The 8,696-nt window shown below is 35.3% G+C and overlaps 1 pseudogene; it reads right to left on the bottom strand.

Moving 5' to 3' along the window:
• Nucleotides 1-5,293: 5,293 nt before the first annotated feature.
• On the bottom strand, nucleotides 5,294-6,256 carry LOC100917670 (annotated as a pseudogene).
• Between the last annotated feature and the right edge of the window lie 2,440 nt (nucleotides 6,257-8,696).

The raw sequence follows: 8,696 nt of genomic DNA, 5'->3' as shown, positions 1-8,696 counted from the left end.
GAATTTGGGGATGTGGGGAAAACTGGGTTGATGCAAGTTGGTGGGGGAACCAATCCAACCATTCAGAACAATCTGAATTATCAAAAGTTATCAAACTTATCCCCTTTGATCCACGGTACTATACATATCCCAAAGAGATACTGAAGAAGGAAAAGGGATCTGTGTGTGCCAAAATGTTTGTGGCAGCCCTGTTTGTAGTGGCTAGAAACTGGAAAATGAATCAATGCCCATCAATTGGAGAATGGTTGGGTAAATTATGGTATATGAATGTTATGGAATATAATTGTCTGTAAGAAATGACCAGCAAGACGAATACAGAGAGGCTTGGAAAGACTTACATGAACTGATGCTAAGTGAAATGAGCAGAACCAGGAATTCATTATACACTTCAACAACAATACTGTATGAGGATGTATTCTGATGGAAGTGGATATCTTCAACAAAGAGAGGATCTAATTCAGTTCCAATTGATCAATGATGGACAGAATCAGCTACAGCCAGAGAAGGAACACTGGGAAATGAGTATGAACAGTTTACATTTTTGTTTTTCTTCTCAGGTTATTTTTACCTTCTGAATCCAATTCTTCCTGTGCAACAAGAGAACTGTTCAGTTCTGCACACATATATTGTGTCTAGGTTATACTATAACATATTTAACATGTATAAGACTGCCTGCCATCTAGGTGACGGTGTGGAGGAAGGGAAGGGAAAAATCGGAACAGAAGTGAGGGCAAGGGATAATGTTGTAAAAAATTACCCATGCATATGTACTGTCAATAAAAAGTTATAAAAAAAAAAGTTAGCAAGCTCATAAGAGATAAGAATTCAGCCTCTGTGTTACAGGCTTAGAAAAATATCAGGCTGAATTGTGGGAATTGCAATTCATTCAGAGTAGTAATTCTTACAGAGTGGCTAAGAATGTATTGGTCTTAGATGATGGTAAGGTAATTTGGGAACTAGTTTTGGACTTCTCAAGAAAAGAAAATCTTTTTTTTTCTTTCTTTCCCTGTACCTCTGGCTGACTGCAGCGGCTTTGCAGGAAGGGGGGCAAGACAGAGCAGGAAAAATTAAAACATAGATTGAAATTTTGGAAAATAGAAGAACAGTGTCTATCTCTCCTGTAAGCAAAAAGCTTTGTTATCAGAACTCAGGCTTGTGGAATCCTGCCAGAGGAAAAAATCTCAAGATAAAGCAAGGATTGGTGCTTAACTCTTATCTGGTTTACTAAAGAAAAGAAATTTGAATGGAATATCTAGGTAGATTGTAAAAGGAAATTTCACAAACTAAAGTACTGGTTAATTTTAAAATAACTTTTAAATTGGTATGTTTGTTAAGATTAGAAATAAGAAATTGCAGATATTGAAAGGGAGGAATAAAATAGAGTAAGAGATATAAATAGCTGAATACAGGGGTTCTCTGACCTGTTAGACCTGTGGGAAAACTAGGCATGTTTCTCAAAATTGTCCCAGGAGAAGAAAGAAAAATCATCATTAGCACGTTTGCTTTCATGGATTTAGAGAACAGAAAGTTTAAGAAGGCTAAACTTGGTAATTGTTTGTCTGCAACATTTGATTAAGAGTTTTGGGAACTTACTATATTTTAAAGAGGTTTTATAATTTTGAAATCAGGGGAAATAATTTTACTGTTGCCTTGCACATGTTAGATTTATTCTGAGTATAAAATCTTAAGAATTGTTTGAATATTGAGGCCTTTACAACTTAAGAGAAAAACTTTTTGTTTTATTATTTAGTTGGACTTCAAATTAAAAATATAGGTTATTAAACAAAATGCCAGTAGCTTACCTTAGGAGAGGTTTTGTTTGTATTTCCCTACTTAAATGGTATGTTGCTTTTTAGAAGTATTGGGTAATTTATAAACTATATTATAAGTTTATGAAATCTGTTTCAAAATTAATTGTGAATCTTAAAGTTTTTTTTTAAAAGTGATTTAAAGAAAAGGGAAAAGAAAGATTGTTTTACAAAAGCAATTAATAGTTTAAATGGAGCATCTTGTCAGAAGGGTTATGGTTTGGGAGTGTTTAAAGAATGTTGAAGAATGTTGGAGCAAGTAGGCACTGAGAGGAGAGAGACAGAGAGATGGGATAGGAGAATTAAGGTGATTTAAGAAAGATTGATTAGTAGGAGCAAATGATTTCAAGAAAAAATCAGTGGGAAAAAGAAGGAACTGGTTGGAAAGGGTAGTCAGAGAGATGACTGTGAGACGGGATGTATTTTTGCAGGGGCGGGAGGGGAGAGCAGCAGTGGAAAGGTGCTGCAGCTGTTTGGTTCCTTTTGCTGAAGAAAGCAAGTGGTAATTTAAAGGGACAGGCTGCTCTTATAAGATGTTAATTGATTGAATATTTGTTTTTTTAGATACATAATGATTTTCTTGTTTAAAGAATATGATCAGAAATGTGATATATAGTTTGAAAGGGTTATTTCAAAAAAAAGTTTAATTGATGTTTTCAACAACTTTTCAGATTCTTTTACATGAAAATAGAAAGTTTTAATTAACTGTATTGATGCCAATTATCTGAAAGGAACTCCAAGAATAATAGTTTTTGCTTTCGTCCTTTTGAAAATGTTTTTGTTGTGAACAATCGTAGTTTGGGATTTTTCCGTGTATTGGGTATTTTAAAAGCAAAATGATTGGTATAATATTCAACTTATTTAAGATTCAACATCTACTTGGGTATGTAAGAATTGTGTGAATTTTCTGGGATCAATTTCTTACTGTTAATACTATTTAAGAGTTTTAAAGCTCCACTCTCTTGTGTGCTGAAGGTTGAATTCTAACTGCTTATGTTATGTTATTATTATGTTCTTGCATTTTTTTTCTTCCTATGACTGATTTCTATGATCAGAGAAATGGTCCAAAGAAACTGTTAAGGTAATTAAATTATGTCATACTTTGCTGTTTCCAATCTGATTATATGTAATCATTATATCCTAAATGCTTAGGCAAATAAGTATTTAGCCTCATCATCTGTCTGTTACTAGATATTGAGTTTATGATATTTAAGTGTTTTTCAAAAGGTTTCTAAATTATAAGAAAACAATTAACAATGGTCTGTGAAATCTAACTGGTGTTTTATTTATTGGGAATATAGCTGATAGCCATTTGCCTACTTTGTGAAGCGAACTCAGCTACTGGTTCTTCACATTTGGCAGCAATCTGGTGAATCAAGTGTTTCTATCTCAGACTGTTCTAATCTTGTTAGATTTAGTTTTTTTGTTGTTCTAGATGTTGGTCAAATTCAGATTAGTGATCCTCTTCTGAGACATGGATCATCCCATCTGAAGCTTTGGTAGCTGTCAGCACGCCACACCCATACCCCTGCATGGATTGAGAGTCTTCATCCATTTCTCAGCCTGAAGCAGCTTAGATTGAAACCATCTCCTCTGTTCCTGATGTAATCTGGATTGATATGGGGAAAATGGGAAAGTGGTTGATGAATTATTGTTAAAATTGCAACTGTGTTATTGTGTGTTTAAGATTTAGGATGAAAATTGTTAAATTGTACAATTATTGCTGTTATGGATGTATAGAAACTTTATATGTGAAATGGTTATTTGCTGCTTTAGCTTTGAAATCCCTTATTCTATTGGGATTGCTCTGGCGGACTATTCTCTGATTGTCTGTTTTTAGGAAATCTCCAAGATATAGACACATGTCTTGGGACTGATAGTCTCCAGACCTGTAACCCCAGTTTCTTAATTGGTATCTCAGCATTTTCAAGGGACATTACAGTTTTGAGATCAAGCCTCTAAAGTTCGGGGTTTGCTTGTCTCCGTGGTTTAATTGTGCATATTCTGCTCAGAAATCCTTTCTGGATCCAAGTAGCAGCTCCTGTTCTATCAGAGGGGACAGGTGAAGCTACTCCAGGCCCCACTCTTTCCCTCCTTTGAAATCCTTGACAGACTTAGGCTGCTGCCCTTCCTAGTATGGGCAGCATGACAGTCTTGAGCACTGTTACTCCCTATATAAGCAGAGGCTGAATTAAGTGCACAAATGATTGAAGACCATCTAACACAGTGAACTGTCCATTTCAAACTGGTTTCTCTAGCTGAGAAAAGGGCCTTTGTACTGCTGATAACTCTGGGGCTGTCAGGAAGAGACTTGCCTTTGCCATAAGTTCTTGCATTTTCTAGTTTTATTTTTGATTTATTTGCTTCACATAGAGTTGGTCAAAATTATGGTGCTGAGACCTCCCAGATATCTAGGGGAGGTAATTCAATAATTCAAATATTCAAAAGGAGAGTATGTAATGTTATGCCTCAGTTTCCCTATGTTGTCATCTTTGTTAATTTATCTTTGTATTTTTATGTCTGCCAAATGGCAATCTGTTCTGTGATAACTGTTTCCAAGATAGTTGGTGGAAGTAATTTTTATGGTATGAACTTGTTGCAATCAGTAGTATTCTCCTGTTGCCACTGTCTACCCTGTATAATTACATTAGTAACAGAATAGTTCAATGGTCCCTATCAAAATATTGCATACAGAAGATGCTATTAAAATAATGATTCTTCAGAGAAAAGGCTGAATATATTAGAGAAGGATGATCTTGATGGTGAACTTGATAAACAATATATAGATATGTAACGTATAGATATGTTAACTGATTTTGAACAGTGTGTAACTTCTTCATAGAAATATGATAAAAATCATTTACATATTATAAGGAGGTAATTGTGTAGAATAGAGAGATAAGGTGAAGAACTTACAGGAATGTATGAATTCTTTTTCTGCATTTTATTTTCATTATTTCTGTGTTTCTCCTTTGACTTGTATAATATATGTAGACCCATATTTACTTATACCTTGGCCAGCTATAAACATATTTACTTAATCTGAGCTGATGACATTTATAAATATTTGACACAGTGATATTTAGTCTATTAGCTTGACCACTGTCTATCAAAAGCCTGAAGGCCAGATTTTCTGTTGCCTAGAAATCAGGTGATTTTGGGGAAACAGAAACCTTCCATTCCAATCTCTCCAGATAGCAACAACCAATTAGATGCCTCCCCCTCCTCTTCTCAATGCTCTCTTACTTGTGATGTAATCTCTTGTATAAAAGCTGTGTATCTTTACTACTTCTTTAGCCCTCCTACCACAAGCTTTTTCTTTCTTATCTCGTGATGGGATGGCTCATCCTCCAGAGATTTTAATAAACAACCATTCTGCTTTCTACTGAGTGATCTCTGAGTAGTCATTCTGGGCAAGGCTCTTCTATATCCCTCACATAAGGCAAAAAATAAAAAGAAATCTTGATCCTTGAGTTTAAAACAAATTATGAAACTCCTGTTAATGTCCTTATAAACATTCTTTTCAAGATTTTGGTCATGGCAGCCTGAACATCTTTATTCCTCAAATTAGAAATGAGGGGGATTTAGCATGGGCACTACATTTGTGTAAAAAACTGAAGCTACTTTGCCCTGGTCCACAGACCCTGATGAAGAGGGCTGGAGATACATGAATGAACCCAAGTTCAGTAATCAAGAAAAGAGTAATCACAATTATGTGGGACCTGCAGGTGCTGAAGGCTCTTGACCTGCCCTCAGTGGAACTGATGCTCAGGAAACTGGACACAATAAGAACATAAGCTGCAAAGATGGTGACACTAGGTACTATAATGTAAGTGCCCAAAACAAAGAAAATGACCAGCTCATTGACATGGGTGCTGGTGCAGGAGAGCTGAAGGAGGACAATGTCACACATGTAATGGTTTATGATGTTGCCATCACAGAAAACCAGTCTCAGTCTGCATCCAGTGTGAGCCATGGCACCAGCAAACCCCATTGCCTATGTTCCACCCAATAGCCAAGAACAGGCCTGATTGGACATAGTGACATTATATAGCAATGGATTACAGATGGCAACATAACGATCATAAGCCATTATTGTCAACATATAGATTTCAGAAATAACAACAAAAAAAACAGAAGAAATAGAGCTGAGCCATACATACTGAATAAGATATGATATTTTGCTTTAGGACAAAATTCATCAACATTTTGGTAGTAAAGATAGAGGAGTAGCAGAGATCTATGAAAGATAAGTTAAAAAGGAAATAGTGCATAGGAGTGTGAAGCTGAGAATTCACCCTGATTTAAATGGTCAGTCCCAAGTTTCCTGTTATAGTGATCATATACATTCCCATAAACAAGAAGAATAGGGGTAGCTGGAGCTCTGCTTGATATATTAAGCCTGCAAGGATGAACTCAGTGACTGAAGAGGCATTTTCCAAAGCCATGCTTTTTTTGAGGGATCTACGAGGAGAAGAGAAAAATTGTTCTAGTAATAGAGGAAAACTAAATGAATCCTTTCCCCAAGTTATGAAAAAAGGCAATTCTGAAAATTTTGTAAAGCATCATCACAATGCCATGCTATCAACCCCAAAATATTGAGGGATTTTGACTGGCTGAGTAACAGTCTCCATGAACTTGATGAATGCAGAAAATTGTTCCTAGGTTCCCCTAGAGAGTAAAAATTGATTTCCTCACATTCAAAAGAAAAAAGAAATCAGGAAAATGATAATGGTTTTCCCCCTCCTCCCCAGATCCTCCTGTACTACCACCTTGGATAAATATTTTAAGTACTGCCCTGATTTCAGAGGTCATGAAATAGTACCTCAAAGAGTTCTGCAAAATCCTATAATCAAACATTAGTTATATTTGTTATTAACCATATTACCAATAATGTTATTAGTAATAAAAAAATGGCAAGCATTTACATAGCACCCTATCATATGTCAGGTTCCTCCCTAAATAACTTCCAAATATATCATTTAAATTTCACAACCATAGGAAGTAGATACTATTATTATCCTCAATTTATACTTGAGGAAACTGAGAAAAACAAATTAAGTGACATTGCCCAAGGTCATATAGGGTCACACAGTGCCTGAAGTAGATTTGAATTCAGGTTTCTGTGTCCAGTTCCATAGGTCCCATCCTTTGAACCATCTAGTTTTCTGAAGCCTGGGTAATGAGTTCCTTTTTTTTTCCCTAAGTATGTAGTCCTAAGGAGGTAGAGGGCTACCCTATTATCTTTAAATGTTCTCTTCCACACTCTTTCTTACATTTTACCAAAAGACCTATATATGAGCCAGTGACAGAGTTCTGGAATGTGGTATTTTATAGAAGCTCATATCTCAAGTTGGCAAGGCAAGGAGGAGAAAATAGTAATAAACATTTTTGAAAAAGTTGGTTTCACACTCATCCTCCCTGCTTCTGGACACGAGTTCTCCTAAAGGAAAATAATTCTAATAAGAGTGATCAGAAATTCACGTTGAGAGACACTGATGAGAGACACTAGCTCAGAAAAGCCAGACTTTTCTGGGGCAATCAGAGCAACTACCTCAGCCTCTGAATAAGATATAAAAATTCCAGGATCTTACTGTGACTTCATCTGGAAAGTCTGTTCCATCTACAGAGGAGGAAATAGTGCCTAGAGGTGTCTCCAAAATCAACAGATGATGGGAAACTGAAGGTTTTATTCAAGGTGTGAAAATTCCGTGGACCCAATTGCAAGCAACAAGTTCTCACTCTGGGAACAGACACTTCAGGGAGAAATAATTACAAAGTCCATGTTTACACACTGTTATCACACAGCTTATTTTTTTCTCTCAAAGGATTCAATCCTCAACTCAACCCTTAACTTCACACTAGGGATTATTGATTCCCAGACTCTTACCCTGGTTCCCAAATTTTTTTTAATCTGGTTCTGAGAATTTCTCTGTTAAACAATGTCTTATGATATTATCTCTAAGAGTTTTTTTACATGATTTAGAAAATAGAGCTTATCTCTCAATACCAGTTTGTAAGTTTCTATCAATATAGAATCAGGATAGTTAGAGAAAATTGTTCTATTTCTACACGAAGGGAACATATATTCTCTACCATATACAATACAAAGGCCAGACTCATTTAGGTTTTCAAGAAGCTAGACTTTCTTCTCTTATGCCCATTTTGGATATATGGGAGTTAATGTTAATTACCCATACACATACTCACACACACCACACCTCTCCCTCTCTCTCTTCCTCTCTCTCTCTCTCTCTCTCTCTCTCTCTCTCTCTCTCTCTCTCTCTCTCTCTCTCTCTCTCTCTCTCTCTCTCTCTCTCTCTCTCTCTCTCCATCTTATCTCCAAGTATTTATTGTATCCATCCATCCATCAGCAAATGCCAACAAATCAGTAACTTCCTTGATGATGTGTCTTGTTTTGATTTTTTAAAAAATAAAACAATACATGAATGAAAGAATGGGGCTCTTTGATAAGAATAGGATGGCAGTACTCCCCATATGGTAATGCTATTTTTTCTTATGTACATTCCATCATGGTCCCTAAAGAAAACTTTTAAAAACTACTTATTTAATACCAATTAAAGACAAAAATAAATTCTAAAAAATCAAAAGAGATATTATCAAAAGTAAAACAAACCTTACTAAATTAATAAATGACTAAGAGATGTTGAAAAATAGATAAATCAATATATTTAAAAAGAAGAAAACTCAATTACCAGCATCAAAAAGAGGAAGGAAGATATCAAAGCAAAGGAAAGGAAAAAAAGGAAATTATTAGAAAATGTTGGTTCTGTCAATGAAACTGAAAACTTTAAAAATGAATGAATAATTAAAATATAAAATACTCAGATCAATAAATGATGAAAATTTTAATAATTCAATAACAAA

This window comes from Sarcophilus harrisii, chromosome 3 (assembly GCF_902635505.1).
Source record: "Sarcophilus harrisii chromosome 3, mSarHar1.11, whole genome shotgun sequence".
In the NCBI taxonomy this organism is placed as follows: Eukaryota; Metazoa; Chordata; class Mammalia; order Dasyuromorphia; family Dasyuridae; genus Sarcophilus; species Sarcophilus harrisii.
This window is presented reverse-complemented; position numbering and strand designations above follow the sequence as displayed.